Below are 18,561 nucleotides of genomic sequence, written 5' to 3'. Positions count from 1 at the left end.
CCAGGCTTGTGGCAGCCTCAGGGCCTTTGCCCTGGCTGCTCTGCCTGACTCCCTTTCCCCTGGTCTTCACCAGGCTAGGTCCTTCTCAGGTCCTCCCCAAGTTCTTCCTTGACACCCCTTCTCCAGTAGCCACAGCGCCCACTCTCCCTTACAGTCTGGGTTTAAATCTTCTGCACAACACTTACCACTATCTAAATCTTCCGTGTCCATTCTTTCCTGTATTCCTCACGTATTAATTTTCTACTGCTGCAAAACAAATGGCCACCAACTCAGCAGCTTAGAACAACACCCATTTATCAGCCCACAGTCCTGTAGGTCCGAAGTCTGGGCACAGCGTTGCTAAGTTCTCTGCTTAGGGTGTCACAAGGCTAAAATAGAGGCCCTGGATGTCCGCCTTCCCACCCAGAGCCTGGGGTCCTCTTTGAGGCTCATGGGGTTGGGGTAGAATTCAGTTCTTTGCAGTTGTAGGATTAAGGCTCTCCTCATCTCATGACGGGCTGTCAGCCAGGGTCTGCCCACAGCTGCCCACAATCCCTGCCACGAGGCCCCTCCAAAGTCAAGGCCAGACATGGAAGAATCTTCCTCACATCAAATCCTTCTCATACGCTGAGTATCTCCCACCAGGAAAAGCTCACTCCCTCTGAAGGGATCACCTGATAATGTCAGACACACCCAGGAGAATCGCCTTTAAAGTCCCCTGGGCCAAATAACATAACCTAATCATGGGAGTGACCGTTCCCTCACATTCACAGTTCACACTCACACTCAGGGGAGGGGGTGCCACAGGGCATGAGCCCAGGGCATGGGGATCTCGGGGGCTGTCCTAGAATTCTGCCCACCACACTCTGCTGGAGCACAACTTGCCTGCCTTGTCATTGCTGCCTCTTAAGGCCTGGAACAGAGCCTCCCACCACACACAGCACAGGGTGGTAAGCCAAGGGGCTTGCTGGTGATTAGAGACGACCGGGGTCCAGGAGCCCCAGCCAGACCAAGTGGGTCCTGCCCATCCAGCCCAGGGACTGAGAGAATCAAAATCTGCACACCTGAATCCAGCCATGGCCTACACTGTACCGTGGCACAACACTGGAAGCCTCTGCACTGGAATACTTCCAGCACATGGAAGATGCTCATTAGATATTTTTTTTCTCATTTATTAATGGAATGAAAAGGAGGAGAGCAGAGCCATCTCTTCTGGAAACTAGAAAGAGAGAGAGAATTGAAGGAATCAGGATGTGAGGGGAGCACAACAGGAGCCGTGAGCCAATCAGGTGCCTCCACGCAGGGCCCACTCAACGCCTACTGTGCCAAAGGCCCAGCTCACACCTGACCACCTCCTCCAGGAAACCTCCTCTGATGCCCTGGCCCCGGTCCTCTGCACCAAATGCCTTTCATTTGGCCCTTTTTGGAAGGCTGCCTTTTGACATCTGTTTTCTATTATGGAACAGGAGGTCAAATCTATTTGCTGGTTAGAATCTGCCATGCCTATGGCTTCAGTCTCTGTCTCCATGACACTCTCCTTGTGGAAGGTGGGTGGCTGTCTCACTCATCTTTGTCCCCACCTAGAGTAGAGTAAGCACATTCTGGCTGTGCAGATCTCTCAGGACTTGAGATCTGACGCAAGCAGGAAATGAGAGTTAGCCTGGGCTGGGATAGGCATGGGGCAAAGTGTGCTGGCGGGAGGGCAGAGGGACTCACCAGTGTTGCGCAGGCAGCAGGGGCACGGTATGGGGCCTGGCACCCGCAAAAGGGGGAAGCCCAGGAGGGCAGAGAGGGCATAGAAGAGAAAAGGAGGGAAAAGCAACCAGACCAAGAGGGTGACTCTACATAGAGCTGGTCCCTGGGAGAGTGGCATGAGCATCCACCTCCAACCAAGCTGGCCATCTCTGCTAATGCAGGTCACTTGCTCTTGCCAAAACCTGCCAAAAGAGCTACAGGCATTCAGAATTGTCTTCAATCTCCCTTCTCCTTGTTTCTGGTGGTGGGAGTGGTCAGTATTGGTGAAGATAAATGGATATGGTGATACTAGGGGACAGGGGCAGTGATACAGTTTGCCCTAAACATCCAAGGGGAGTAAAGAAAAATTATCTGGTATGCTGGTCGGGTAAGGGGTGACCACGGCCCGGGAATAGGACTGTCACTAACATACAAGCCCCACTAGGGTACATTAGCAGGACAGTACCATCCCCGCCTTGGGCTCCAGAAAGACTCTCCCTGTACCTAAGAAGGGCTGGAAGCTTACTAGGCTCCTGTGCCTGGCCTGGCTCCCCGACAGGGAGGCTAGCACTTAGAGGGAATCCAAGGGCCGGCTCAAAGGTGACAGGCAGGCTGGGATGCAGGGCCTGTGAGGGAAAGAAGCTGGGATTATTCGTCAGGGGAAGACAGGCAGGCAGGATTTCATGCAATCTCCAGGTATCAGAAGAGTTCTTAGGCAGTGCAGGCTAAGTCTTGGCAGTGGCTACTGAGGATAGAATAAGAAAAAGAGCTTAATCCCCAGCATAAGGGATTTAGGATAGCTATGGGGGAAAATTTCCTGATGGTGAAAGTTGTTAAAAGTTGCAATGAATGGTCTCGAGAGAGAGATTCAGGTCTGCTCTGGAAGCTTTTACAAGTAGAAGAGATTATCCTCTGGCAGAGGCAGCTTATCTCTAATCCTGCCTGAAGGCAGGGGAATGGACACAATGACCTCGGGGTCTCCTTCAGACTCGTAAAGCAGGCCTTCCCATCCGCAGGCCGGCCAGCACTGCTGAGCAGGTGATGGGCTTTAAGGAAGGCCCAGAGTATTCCCAGAAATACAAAGAAGCAGAACCATGGGAGATTGCCTTTCCTTGTTCTATTTTTTAGCCGCGGCTGCCTTGCAGCAATGGCCAAGGGCCTCTATAATCTCAGGTCTAGACAAGGGCACCTTAGACGAGGGAGCCAAGGGCAGTTACAGACCACAGCAGAGGTAGATTACTCCCCACGCTGCAAAGCACCCTGGACAACAGGGCCGTGGCTGTGAGCCTGTCCCGGAGAGCTCTGCATTTAATAAGCCACATGAAAAACCTGCAGACCCATCCAGGCAGTAACAACAGGAAAACCGAGTGCATCCCCACCCTGCTGCTGCCTGCCAGGATGGCGGAAAGTGCCATGCTGGCTCCAGCTTTCCCAGTAGTATCTCCCACTCCCCGTCATCAAGCGACAGGCCTTCTGGGACACCAGCCTATGCCTAGCTGTTCACCCTTGGGGGCCCAAGAAGAAAAGCACATGCATGATCTTACGTACAACACGAGGAGACAGCATGGGAGCCGTGGCGCAGATGGACAGTGTTGACGGGTGCGCAGAGGGCTGGCTGCCATGTCCTCCCAAGGTTTCTGGGGCTTGGGCAGGGCTCAGAGGAAGGGGAGGACTGGGCAGAGACAAGACCAGAAAGCTTCTGGAGTGGTTTTCCAAAGTGCTCCCCAGATGTGGGAAATAACCTAAAGGCCACCGTGGCTTCAAGGTTTTCTGTGGACCAGAAAGCCAAAAAAGGATGACTGTTGGCTTTCTGGAAACTGAGGTTGGCTCTGTGCAGTACTCAAAGATACAGATAAACTTGGAAATGGGCATGTCCTTTATTCTCAAGTCGACTTCCCCTGTGAAGAAAGAACTACTTGAGCCCTGATTCTATACCATCACAGAGTGTGATCTGGAGAGGTTCTTCACCTCTGCTGTTGCCTTCTTCAAACTCGGCTGACTTTTTTTCCTTTGGGTAGATATCCAGTAGTGGGATTGCTGGATCAAATAGTAGTTCTACTTTTAGTTCTTTGACATCTGCACTCAAATGTTTATAGCAGCACAATTCATAATTGCAAAGATGTAGAAACAACCCAAGTGCCCATCAATCCATGAGTGGATTAATAAAATGTGGTATACGTATACCATGGAGTACTTCTCAGCCACAAAAAACGATGGTGATCTAGTATCTCTTGTATTATCTTGGATGGAGCTGGAGCCCATTCTTCTAAGTAAAGTATCAAAAGAATGGAAAAACAAGCACCACATGTACTCGCCATCAAATTGGTACTAACTGATCAACACTTATGTGCACATATGGAAGTAACATTCATCTGGTGTCAGGCGGGAGGGAGGGGGTAGAAGAGGATGGGTAAATTCACACTTAATGGGTGCAGTGCACACTGTCTGGGGGATGCACACACTTGTAGCACTGACTCAGGCAGGGCAAAGGCAATATTCGTAACCTCAACATTTGTACCCCCATAATGTTTTGAAATTAAAAAATAAAAGCTCAGCTGACATACTTCTGGAGCCTTCTCTTTGTCCTCTATATTCTGTTTCAGCTCTTCTGCACGATTTGCTCCAGCCCTACCACTGCCTCTCCGCACTCAGCACTTGCTAAGTTCCCAACACTGTGCCCGCCCCCACAAAGAGGGCGCTGGGGCCAGTGTCCTCCGTTCAAGGATAACTTTTCTTCTGGAAGCTTAAAACACCAGCCCTCGGGACATTCCTACCTAGACTGCACCGCCCTCGGTTAGCATGGGTTTGGAGCTGGAGAAAATGACCATGAATATGTAGGAAAAAGAAGCATGGAAATGTATTATTCTGCCCATTGCATATACTAGAAACAGACAGGAACTTTTTGCAAAAGCACATTAAGCATGCAATCAGCTGCATTCTCATGCCCAAATAAAGCTATTTTCATTTCATAAAGCAAGAGAGCAAGCCAGGTCATTAGGGAAATAGAAATGGGGAACTTAAATGCCTAATTGGAAGCTCTATTGCACTTGCAAAGTACCTTTGGTTTGTCTAAAAATTCAAGGGAAACACATTGAGCTTATAATTGCAGATAGATCAATGCCATGTTCCTTCCTGCATTAGCACCAAAGGAAAGTCCCTTCCTGTGGGCTCAGCCCCATCCCACCTGCACTGTGTAAACAGCAGGGACCATCCAGAGGGAAGCAAGTGGGCTCCTGGAAGCAGGAAAAATTGAAAGGAGAGCGAACGTCCCTTGCCTTTCCACTGAAGGCGAAAACCTTTCATGGCACATTTCTAGCTCCTTTAGCATAACTCTTCTACCTCACAGTTAAAAAATTGAACTGTTTGATTTATTTGTTGGGCATTTCCTATGTGCATGATGCAATGCAAGGCTACTACAGCTCTTTGAGCCCCAGTGACTTCATCTGTAAAATGCAAGGTTTAAGCACAATCAGTGGTTTTAGCCCTAGGATTCCACGGAAGTAAGTTGGGGGTTGCTGAGGGGAGGGGTCCATGTGGGGGATGGGCACACAAGAGGGGCAGGGGATGAGGGGTGAGATTCCAGTTCTCCATCCCCTCCACTTCAGTGACATTGCCTGACTTGTATCTGCTTAATATTTTGGGATTTCATGTAAGATACCATTTGGGTGAGGAAAGGTTTCTGTTTCTAGATAGCACACACACACACACGGAATCCACAGAGCTTGGTGATCTCTGAGGTCTAGTCCCCTAATCCTACAGTGGCAGTGAGAGGAGCCCTCATTCAAGAGCCCAATAGCTTGGTTAGAGTGCTCAGTTGCTCTTGGATTCTCCTAGATTGTGTATCCCAGGAGTTCAGAGCGTAGAACATCAGGATTGTGTTTCCTGAGAGAGTCAGGCTTGGCCTGTTGGGTGACCCAGCATATTATTGTTTTGAGGTTGAGCAAGAGCAATTTCGGCACCACATATTTGTTCATCCAGAACTCGTCTTTTCCCAACTCATCTAAATTGTGTCTTTTACAGGTTGGAGAAATGTGAAAATTCAGATTTGCCTGGATTTTCATTTGGGTCACAGAGTCCTCTTACAAAAAAAAAAAGTCTTTTTATGCAGGAAGTCACCGTCTTGAGAGGGCTGGAGGAGCATGTATCAGCGCAGGACCCCCGATGAGAGGAGCAGACAGGGTCTACACAATGTACAAGGCACAGGAGGAATGTCGTTCCCAGAGCAGAAATGATGGTGTTTCTGAAGGTTCACAAAGAGCACCAAAGCCCAAAGGAGTGAAAATCCAATGGCTGAATATTGGGTTCCGTGAGCACAGAGAAGAGAGACATTTAAAGTCTCTGTGAGCGATGGGCTGCCATGAACCCTTGAGCAGCCAGCCCTGCAAACACACGGGAGCTTAGCCTTGACTTTGTCTTTGATCTCTAGCATGGGTTCACACACACTCTGGGGAGTGTTTTCCCCATGCCATGGAATATCTGTGGCCCCCTTTGTCTTCATAGCAGAGGAGACAAGAAGATCAAGTTAGAAAGCATGTTCTACCCTGTTCTCCAAGAACCTCAGGGCTGTGGTTCCTAAGATTATGATTATAAATCAGCTTGTCATGTCCAGGTGAACATCCCTAAGTATGCTTAGGTCCCTAATTGCATCGGAAATGAAACCACAGACCTAGGGTGGAGGACCCTGGTCCAGTCCCACATGTTCATTTGTGTGACACCCCTGAGCTGGGCACTCACTTCTCAGTCCTTAAGTGCTATCTGTTGGAGACTCTACAGGACATGAAACTCACCTGTTCCCCCAGTGTAGGAGATGGTTGGATTTGCATGGGCAACAGGGACTGGTTTGTACCTAAGAAAACTCTAGGTTTCCCCAAAGACTCTAACCCCGAATGGAAAGAACGTGTCCCTGGAGAAATGGAGGGATGAGGAGAGAGGAAGAGGAGAAAGCAGAAGTAACAGAGGGAGTTACTCTGATAAATGGCTAGTCTTGTTGGCTGAACTACTTATTACTGAGCCGTTTGCCATTTGACCTCATGTATTTTTAAAGCATACAGTTAAGGAGCATTTATTAAAATGTTTTCAAGTTGTCCTTCTAAAGAAGAGACCCTGACAGGCCACTCAGTATACTGCAAAGGTGGGTTAAATACTATTATCCCTGCTGCAAAGATAGGGTGACAACAGTATAATGGATTACCTTAATTTCCCAGAGACATGCAGGGAATTCATTACCGGAGGGGGAAAAAAAAAGGAAAAGAAGAAAATCAGATTAAAGAATCCTAAAGCCTGGGCTGCCTTGCCAAGAAAGCCAACCAGTTTGAGGGAAGAAGAGACAAACACCAACCCTCCGCGGGTGCCGCTCCAGAAACGCGGTCCTGACACCTTCGGCAGCTCCGCATTGAAATGTGCAGCAGAAACAAATTTACCGCACACAAAACCGTGATGGCTCACCAGTCTGCCTTGCACTGCAGACGGGGAGAGGACGGAGAAATAATCCAGATCCTAATTTAGTTCAGGAGCTTGTTTTCTTACACTGACAAATCTTTCTAAAAATGATTTCTTGATTAGAGTCAAACGGCTGAGGCCAAAACTCTCCAAGATTGTTGTGTTGTCAGCATGTTAATGGTGTTCCTAAGCAACTCCCTCCCCTCCACTCTTAGGAAGAAACAACACCTCTGCCAGGAACGGGAAGCTGGAGAAGCCATAGCACCTCTGATGATTCATGGCTCGGGAGGACGGCTCAGACATGTGAGGCTGACATGAGGCTGCAACGCTGGCCAGTGGCGGCAAACACAAAGGCAGGCGATGGCCTGTGGGAAGAAACTGGGCTCGAGGAAAGGAGAGGAGGCTGCCACCATGTCTCTGTGTCTCTTCCCCACATGCAACTATCATCAGCAATTGCATAAATTGAAATGTACGAGGCACACTAGCAATCACCTAGGATTAACTCAACATTTTAGCCTGCAAGGCTCTTCTCCTTATGACAGTATTGGGATCCCAATACTGTCACAGAACCCATCTTCTTTTCACCAGACTTAAAGATGCAAGAAATGGTAAGGAGAGGTCAAGTCACTGAAGAACAAGAAAAAGGGTTTTCTTAACTGATCTTGTTTTCTTTACCATGAACTTGGAGCATTTTCAGAATTGGGTAGAAAGAAATGAAAATCATGACTTTCTTCATCCATGGATGTATTGATTTATTACACATTGACAGAAGGCCAGCTTTTTCCCTTCGGGATTCCAGAACACTTCTTTTAGCAGTGAGCACTATTAATAAACCCTAAAGCTGGAAAACCATCAAATTCAACAATCCCATTTTCCAGATGAGAAAACTGAGGCCTCAGGAAGTTGATTTCCCTCAGGTCATGAGTGATTTATTAACAGATCTAGAGCATGAATCCAAGTGTCTCCACCACGACTGCTAATTCTCTAACCAGATGCTTCAAAACTGGACTTGAATAGTCTCGGTTTGAGAAGGGGCGAAGTGAGATTTGATTTGCCAATATTCACATTTTTGCAGGAAGTCATATTCATCCTAAGCCAAAACATATTGGTAAATTCTCTAATTTAGTCAGATGATGTCTCACTTTACATGATAAATATTTCTAAAAAGTTGCATGCTAATCAAATTTTTGTAAATTGAATTACTTTTTTTAAAAGCACAAGACAGATTGCTTTGTAAAGGAACCCTGGGCTGAAAATGAGAAATATTTCTGCAATTTAAATAATAACTACCTCCATAATTTATCTCTTCTGTAAATTCATAACTTAATATTCCTTGGTTTTGTTTAGCATCTCTTGTTTAAAACAAGAAAGATCGATATTTATGCAGCTAGTGTAACCAAAGAGTTTAAAGTACATTAATAATAACTAATATTTCATTCTGCATGTCCTTAAGAACTAATGAGGAACTAGTACTCCCATTTGGCAGATGGGAAAAGTGAAGGCATAGAGTAAGGATACTCTATGTGATCCAGGATCACAGAGAAAGTCAATGATGTAGACAGGATGCCCACATGTTCTTGCTTATAAATCCTGCATTTTTAATCTACTGCATTATATAACCTCCTGCTTAGGACACTGTGGGCAGCCATTATCTCCCAGGGAGACATTCTCCATGTCAGAGATGCAGGGACTCCAAGGGAATTCATGAGCCATCTCAGAGGCATATTCTTCAGGAATCCAGGAAGGGCCTCACAGCCTCCTCTTTCTGCAGTCACTTGACTCACCTAAGAAACACGGAGAACAAAAGAGTCTGCTTGGCAATGTATTCACAAATCAATCCATGACAATGTGTGCTTACTGAGTCCCCGTCATATATTTAACCCTTCCCACTGTAGGGAAGACAAGGGTAAGATGTGTAGGCTCTGTCCCCAAGGACTCACAGCCCAGTGAAAAAGGGAAGGTTCACACATAAACCAAGTTAGAGTTCACATGGGTCTTCCCCACTCAATGGCAGATCCTTAAGAAGAGGGATCTTCTTCATCTTTGAAAAGGTAGCACCTCGCCTTAAAAAAAAATAATCACTACCTGGCGAATTTTTTTCTCATTGTAAATTATGAAAACTCAGAGGGATTGGGAAGAATGTCATCTGCAAACATCTGAAGAGATAATATAGAACAGATGGAATAAAAAGATTATTTGTATCTCCAGAATGAAATGATCTCATCTGCAAAGTGGGAATGACAATAACAACCTCAGAGAGGTTGCTGTGGCATTTGAGTGGATAACAGAGCTAAAGCATTTAGCACACGTCTGCACACAGTGAACACTCAATAAGTAGTGCCTCGGCCAAGGAAACAATCATTAGAGCAAATAGATAGCCTACAGAATGGAGAAAATATTTGCCTGCTATACATCTGATAAAGGGTTGATAACTAGAATCTATAAAGAACTCAAATCAGCAAGCAAAAAAAACTAAATGACCCCATTAAAAAGTGGACAAAAAGACATGAACAGAAACTTTTCAAAAGAAGATAGGCTAAAGGCCAAGAAACACATGAAAAAATGCTCAACATCTCTAATCATCAGGGAAATGCAAATCAAAACCGCAATGAGATATCACTTAACTCCAGTGAGAATGGCCTTTATCAAAAAGTCCCAAAACAACAAATGCTGGCGTGGACATGGAGAGATAGGGACACTCACATACTGCTGGTGGGACTGCAAACTAGTACAATCTCTATGGAAAGTAGTATGAAAATACCTCAAAGAACTAAAAATAGACCTAGCATTTGATCCAGCAATCCCACTATTGGGTATTTACCCAAAGGAAAAAAAGACATTCTATAAAAAAGACACCTGCACTTGAATGTTTATAGCAGCACAATTCACAATTGCAAAGATGTGAAAACAACCCAAGTGCCCATCAATACATGAGTGGCTTAATAAAATATGGTGTATGTATACCATGGAGGACTACTCAGCCATGAAAAAGGCAAATTAATATCTCTTTTGTTAACCTGGATGGAACTGCAGACCATTCTTCTAAATGAAGTATCACAAGAATGGAAAAACAAACACCACCTGTAATCACCATTAAATTAGAACTAATTGATTAACACTTATGTGCACATATGGAAATAACAGTCATCAGAAATCAAGCAGGTGGGAGTGGGGAGGAGGGGATGGGTAAATTCACACCTAATGGGTACAATGCACACTATCTGGGGGATGGGCACACATAACTGTGACTCAAATGGTACAAAAGCAATTTATGTAACCAAAACTTTTGTACCTTGATAATATTTTGAAATAAAAGAAATAAGTAGTGACTAATATTTACATTACAAGCATTGCAGAGTGAGGTTACAGGGGAACTGATGACAGATCAATGTGAGAAAGAATTTTCCAAAATTATTGAGGGCTGCCCACTAATGGAAGCTACTACACGGGCAGTGCTCCCTACCCCAGAGGCTGGATGGTCATGTCTCCATGAAGATGTCTAGAAAAGTCTTGCTCTAGGTAATAGTTGGTTTATAGGACCACTTCATTAACCTGGCTGAGAATCCTAATAACATAGGCACTCTTTTAAAAATACAAAGTTCCGGATCAATCCAGACTTAACAGTCATGGAAAGGCTCAGGCATATATATTTTAGTGAGCATTCCATGTGATTTTTATGAAGCTGATCAAACATGAATATAATTCCCTAAGTTTGAGAACCACCTGTGTAGAGAAAGTTTATGGTTCCTTGCAAATTCTGAGGCTCTAGGAGTTCCTTCATCCATCCTTGGTCACCTCCAGAATAATGTCATGGAAAACAATGCAGATTGATAAAATCAGAAAGACTGGCTCAAATCCCTGCTCTGCCATTTCCCATCTGTATGATTTAAAACATATTGACTACCTTCCCAGAGCCTCAACTTCCCTGTATATAAAATAGAGATAAAAATGACTTCCTTGTACGAAGCTTTGGGGGTTTTCTGGCACATAAGTTCTCAGTAAATATTTTATGAACTTAATAGAAAAGTGCCTCTCATAGTGTGAGACAAACAATAAGAACTTAACCAATAAAAGTACCTTTTCTCACCAGCATCCCAAACTTATGCATTATGTAGAGGAATGTGAGTTCATCTGACCCAAGGAGATGACAGAAGATGAGAAGGCGAGAAGAGAACCACACATAGGAGGAGACGGTACAGCAGCAAAATAGCTCGGGGGATTCCAAAAAAGGGAAGAGGTTCCCACATCTAAAGTAGAACAAATGGAGAAAAAACACAATGTATCAAATTTCAGTGTAAAAGTCAAGGAGTAAAGGAAAGTGTCATAGATCTTTCTGGACTTTGTTGGGTGCTCTCGATCATTAAATATGCATCTAGAAATATTTATATTTGCTGAAAATCAAGAGCCTTGGCACACAGGGAGAATGAAAAGAGCAAGGGACAGGGTCTAATTCATCATCAAGGGGCTGTCACCTTGACAACTAGAAGAATTGGAAAGTTACAAAGCACCAGCACCAAACAGCATCAATCACCCAGCGATGGTAAATAAATTAATCAAAAATCATTGGGTACCAAAAGGTCTGGGGGGAAAATAAAAGGCAGAAGAGAAAAATGATCAGGAGCAGCAGGCAAGCAAAAAAGCAGAGCCTAACCCTGTTAAAGCCGAAGCCATGTGCCCTGGCGGGCTGCCAGCCGCTCTGCCCTCAGTGTCTCACCCGGCCTGAGCAGGGTGCCAAGCACTATTGGGTGCAAAAGTAACCGTGGAGGATGTTGGTCTTTGCACCTATTAACCTTTCTGTATTGAATGGGAAATCCACCTGGCACCCCATCCCTTACCCCGAGGAAAAGGGGGAAAGTATCATCCTGGTCAAATGGGCCATCCTAAATAGCACTTTGCTCAGAACCATTCCCTGACTCATTCCTAAGCTTCTGTGTTTGCCATTTAACTCCCCAAATTCCCACCTGACCTGTTAAGGACCATTTATCACCAGCCCCGAGCACTGGCAGAAGAGGTGACTCTCTCCTCTGTGACATCAAGGGCCCTTGCTGACACAGATTATGAACACCTGGGCCTACCCTCCCCAACCTGGCCTCTATTTCCCCAATTAGTTAGCTTCTTTTTTCTTCACAAGTAAAAAAAAGTGGTTGTAGATGACTCTAACCAAGTCACCAACTTCCCGACTCTTCGCAATCAGGAGATTAAACAAATATTCAGTGCGCACCCACAGGGACGATAGGAATGACTGAATTCTGAGAGTTCATAGACTAGGAAGAGAGACAGAAAGCACCACAAATGACATGGTTCAAGCAAGCTCTGACCATGGCAACCACAGAGACATAAACAACACTCAGTGGGACCAAGGACAGAATGAACTCTCATGTGAGGCATCGGGAAGGACAGAAATCTGTTATGACTTGGACAAGGGACATAAAAAAGGGCATTTAAGGCACAAAGATGAGCTTGAGAGAAGCCTCAGCAGTGGGTAATCCAGGGGGATTCTTGGAGAGGCTGACTTTGCTGCCCATGAGTGGGGACAGTGACCACAAGGTACAAGAGACAGTCCTGTAAGCACAACAGTGTCCCTCTGCCCTGAATGATCGTGACTGTCTGGGTACACAGTACTCTACCTTCTCTAGACGTCCAGGGAGGTCACCCAGGGTGAGTTTCCAGAGCACAGGAAACCTCCCCAGGCGCGTCCTGCATCTGCGTGTGGGCTGCACTCTCCAAACAAGGGGGCAGCGGCAGTGAGCACCAGTGGCTCTGTGGAGCTAGTCCCAGGTGGCAGTGATCATAGTTAAGGCCCAGCAAGGGATACAACACAAAAATGATCTTTGATCCAAATAGATTATGTATAGATCATGTGTGTCCAACCGGGTGATAGGTAGGTATCAAATAGATAATAATAATTTTGAATAAATTTTGAAAAGTGAGGCACTGTACGCATGGAGCTGATGGAGTGAGGCGAACTCCATAGAGTATGAGCAAAAAGAGCTAAATTCTTTGTCAAAGAAGCCCTTTTCAGACTCACCTATGGAATTATTCCTCCCTACTCATCCCTGGATATCCAAGTCTCATAACAGTTTTTGTTAACTCTCAGATAAAAAGCAAATAACCTCTTTGGAGCGGGGCATTAAAAAGTCCAGTTGTGTGTAACATTAGAATTCTAAACTCGGGTCCAGTGTCCTGAGGGGAGCCGTCAGCCTGGGCACTGTTTGCTTCCCCTGCTGCTCCCCAGCTCTGCGGCTCTGCAGCTCTGACTCACGTGGCTCCTGAGTGAGCACAGGATGTGGAAGGGGAACAAAGGAGCAGGCGAGAGTGTCCTGGAGTGACACAGACATAATCCAGCAACAACACTCTTGCTCTTAGAATATGGGCACGTCCAACACTAGCTCTCTGCCCCATGGGTGTTTTGTAGGAGCCCCAATCCCGTATCTGCCTTGCAAGAGCAATGCTTCCCCTACCCCACTGCGCTCCCCCATTCACTGTCATCCTGCAGTCCAGCCCTCTCTTCCGGTCCCCTCCTCCTCTCACCTCTCTAGCAGGTCCTCATGGGCGGCTGGACCCCGTGCAGATCTCTTCCTCAGAACTTCCTTTGCTCTGCAAGAGATGCACATGCTGGGCCTGGTTACACCTGGAAGGACGGGCCATTCCCACAGCCTTATTCTTTCCTCTCTGCTGCCTCCACCCAAGCTGATCAACGAAGTCCAGGCCCTATGTCCACCAAAGGCCAAGAACACATGTAAAGCCTTCTGAGTAGCCCTCTTGATTGGAGCAGAAGCCTCTACCTCTCTTCCCATATAGGGGGTGGGGAAAACAACTCACCAGCCCTTGACAATTTTCCCCAAAGGGGTCCTTAATAGTGACCTCGCCTTCTCCACCTCTTTTTCTATATACTCTGGAGGTGGGTGATGAGCTAATGCTGGCAGAATAGCTTGCACCTCCTTCCAAGGTGCTTTGCAGATGGACTAGCATCTCACTTTAAAATGTGGGGATACTTGGCATACATTTTTCTCAGGGTCTTATTTAAACATCCCAGCACAAGCTTACAAACCACAGACATATAGAGGTGCAAGAGCCCTTAGAGATCAGACAATGCTACCCCCTCATTTGAAATGTTAGAAAACTAAGATACACGTCACTTTATCCTTCTCTTGTATCCCTCGTGGAGTCTACTAAAGGCTGGAAAAACATGAACAATGCTTGGCAGAAAATGGTCTCTCCCTAGCTGGTCAGGCAACATCTCTCTTTGTAAGACCTGAATAGCCCTCCCTCTCCCAAGAGAAAGGGCCTTTGAACAGAAAGGGTCATAAGGCAGCTGGGAGATTCAAGCCTATATATTAATCAGGATAGGGTTGTCTATGCCATGGTAACAAATAAACTCTGAAATGTCAGTGGATTAAGACAATACAAGTTTATTTCTCATTTATTCTTAGTCTGCTTAGACTACCATAACAAAATACCATAGACTAGGTGGCTGAAACAACAGAAATTTAATTTTTTACAATTTTAGAAGCTAAAAGTCCCAGATCAAGGCCTATCAAGGTCAATTTCTGGTGAGGGCTCTCTTCCTGGCTTGCAGGTGGCCACGTTATCACTATGCCTTCATATGGCCTTTCCTCAGTGTGTGCTCTTGGAGAGGGAGAGAGAATAAGCTCTCTGGTGCCTCTTCTTACAAGGACACCAATCCTATCAGATCAGGGCCCCACCCTTATGACTTCATTTAAGCTTAATTACCTCCATATAGACCCCACGTCCAAATACAGTCATGTTGGGGGTAGGGCTTTAACAAGAATTTGGAGGAAGACACAATTCAGTTAATAGTGTGCTCCGAGTTCCATGTGGATGGGTAGGTCTCCTGGGCAGCTCTCCTCCAAGCAGTGATTCGGGGATCCAGGCTGCTTTTCTCTTATGGTTCCACCTTATTATGCCTTTGAGGATATCCTTCAAGTAATCAAGGTTCTCAATGATCCAGCAGATGGGGCTAAAGATAGCACATGGGAAATCACACCATTACTTATCCACCTTGGCCCATGTTATTTCTGCTTACATTTCATTGCCCAGAACTAGTCACATGGTAAACCTAAATCAAGTGAGGCTAGGAAAAGCCCACAGAAATCCCAGTAGGACCAAGTCTGTACACTTACTAAGCACCCATTTCATTCTGTTGACAAAGGTATCTCTTTTCTTTCCTCCAGTAAATTCACCCTTTCCTTGCCTAAAGCCTCACGCCTCCCCATGTGGTGGTTTTATAAAGAAGAGGAAATTTTTCTTCTTAGTCACGGGCAGTACGGCATTAAGGTTGAGAGCATAGACTCTGGAGTCAGAATGCCAGGATTGGAACCTTGGTTCCACCACCTGTCAACTAAGTGACCTGGAGTAAGTCACTTTCCCTCTCTCATCTGCAACATAAGGTTTATAACAGTACCTACCTCAAAGGGCTGTTGTGAGGCTTCAAGAAGATAATATGCCTATAGGACTTAGGACCGGTTCATGGCACTCCCTATACAACTGTTTACTGTTAATGTCATTATTTTTATTATCCTCCATAGCAAACCCTTTGTTATTACCATTGCTCTTGGCTACAGAGAATTCCCATTAGCAGACAACACCTCACTGAAAGATACCAGAGCACTGTAGCTCTTTGCTTCGGGGAAGAGGACAGATGCTACTAAGTCTACTAAGCTTCCAGGTCATTTTTCGAAATCCATTTTCCAAGACAATGCATGGTCATCATAAAGCCTTCCCATTCCATAGCTCACTGGCCTCACACCAGCTTTCAGTGGCCTACAGCTCTCTGAAGAAGGAACTATGTCCTAAGGGTGAAAAGTTATTTCATTTCCCTGCCTGACATTCTAGCTCCTGGTCTTCTAGAAACAGAGAAGCTGTTGCCATGGTGCCAGGACATGACAGATGATGTGGAGGGAGTGTTATGATACAGCCATCCATCCACCATCAGAGGCCAAGACCACAAGGTGACGGAAAATGAACAGGGAAACCATTAATTGTGTAGCTCTAAAGCCTACCCAGGGAAACTTCAGAGGGAAGTATGTTTTGCCTTCACCTAGAGAGGCAGAACACACTGAGAGCCTTTAGGAGACATGCCACCAGCTAGTGAGGTGACAGGCGGAGCAGAAGGGGAGAGAAGCCACCCCAGAGATAGTACAGGGAGCAAGAGGAATCGTGCTGCTGACAGCCATTGCAAAGGCAGCTGTCTGACACACTCGCAGAGAGAACTAAGGTTCTGCTGCCATCACACATTTTTTATGGGACCCTATATAAGCCCCTTAACACTCAGTATTGCCAGAATATGTAAAATGGAGATGATAGTATCTCACCTTCCTAAGGGCAGAGGGGCATTCTTGAGGACGCTGCAGAGTCTAAGACTATGTGATTCTTTAAGCATTTTGTGCCCTTTCTTTTCTCCAATTCTCTTCGCCTTTGATGTAGAGTTGTTTATTTGATAAATGTGAAATGTGGGATTTCACGGTCCTGTATTTAGTTTCATTCGCAAAGAGATATAAGTGGAATGGAGGCCAAATACATACATAACAAAATTCCCTTTGTGCAAATCACCTCCTCTTCCTGGAGAGTGGGCTCTACCCTCACACACGAACATCTGCCCAGCCGTGAGGTTCCAGTGCATGGGCTTGATGCTTCTAAAAGAAAGACCTAACATATGCCATATAGCTTTGATGCTTTCATTCTCTCTGGACCACGGCAGAGACTCTCTTAAAAGGGTTAGCACTTTGACTCTGACATGAAGTCTACAGAATCCACACCAAAACAACAGTGTAGGATTTCTTCTTCTACCCAAGATGGGACAAGAGAAAACTTTATCCTCCTGCCTAAAACAAAACAAAAATAAACACAGAAAACAAGCGGCACAGGCGGAGCAATGGTTTTCAAGACATGGTACATCAGGCAATGAAGGATGGTGATCTCTGAAAGAGGAGGAGCAAATGAGAAGAGCCTTACAATTGCCCTGGTGCACTGCCTTGAAAGAGGCTCTTGCCATGACACAAGGACAGGGGACCCAGGAAGAGCACAGCAGACACCCTAGGTAAAGCAGGTGAAGTTGAAAGTCCAGGGAGACCTGATTTTACTATTATAAGGATTTTTACCATACTCGACGTGGTATAAAACCACTTGAAGGTGGACTGTGATTACTTAAAGATGTGTTCTATAAACCTTAAAGAAATGACTAAAATAATGAAACAAAGTATTATTGTTATAAGCCATAAAGGAGACAAAATAGAATAATTTTAAAATACTCAATTAATTCAAAATAAGGTTAAAAAAAGAGGAAAAGGAGACCTAAAAATAATGAAACAAATGGAAAACAAATAGCAAAACGATAGATTTAAAGTTAACCGTATCAATAATCACAATCAATCAGTAATGTAAATGACCTAAAACTCCAATTAAAAGGCAGAGATTACCAAAGCCAGTACAAAAATAAAAAAGGAAACTACAAATATCTCACATGAACTTAGACACTAAGATCCTCAACAAACAGTAAATCAAATTCAACGATGTATAAAAATAATTATGTACCGTGGCCAAGTGGGATTTATTCCAGGTATGCAAGGCTGACTTAACATTCAAAACTCAAGCAATGTAACCCATAATATCAACATGCTAAAGAAGAAAAATCATATGATAATATCAAATGATGCAGAAAAAGCATTTGACAAAATCCAATACCCATTCATGACGAAAACTCTCAGCAAGTTAGGAATCGAAGACAATTCAGCTTGATGAAGAACATCTAGAAAAACCCACAGCTAATATCATACTTAAAGACTGAATATCAGCAAAGGAGAATACATTGGGGTTTGCCAGGCGTTAAAGGCAAGGGCGGAGTGATGCGGGGAGACGGAGACAACAGAGAGGGTCTTTGTCTTAATGGACCTATCCTACATCTTGTCTGCAGTGGTGAATACGTGAAACCATGCACAGGACAAAATTGCATTGAACAAATACTCACAAATAAGTACAAGTAAAACTTGGGAATGTGATGGATCGTATCAATGTCAATATCTGGGGTTGTAATATTGCACTGTAGCTTTGCAGGGGAACACAGGATCTCTCTACTGGTTCTTACAACTACATGTGATGCTCTCATTTTCTCAAAATAAAAATGCTTTTTTTTAAGGCAGAGATTTTCCAGTTGGATAGAAATATATTTAAGACCAAACTTGCACTGCCTATGAGAAATATATTTTAAATATAAAGACATGAATAGGTTAAATGTAGATGAATAGAAATATACACACACAGACACACATGCGTGCACATGCGCGCGCGCACACACACACACACACACACACACAAACAGAGGTTGAGTATTCCTAGTCCAAAAATTCAAAATCTGAAATGCTCCAAAATCTGAAACTTTTTGAGTTCAGA

The sequence above is a fragment of the Propithecus coquereli genome, unplaced genomic scaffold (assembly GCF_000956105.1).
Source record: "Propithecus coquereli isolate 6110/MARCELLA unplaced genomic scaffold, Pcoq_1.0 Scaffold41, whole genome shotgun sequence".
Lineage (NCBI taxonomy): Eukaryota > Metazoa > Chordata > Mammalia > Primates > Indriidae > Propithecus > Propithecus coquereli.
The sequence above is the reverse complement of the archived record's forward strand: the minus strand, read 5'-3'. Positions refer to the sequence as shown.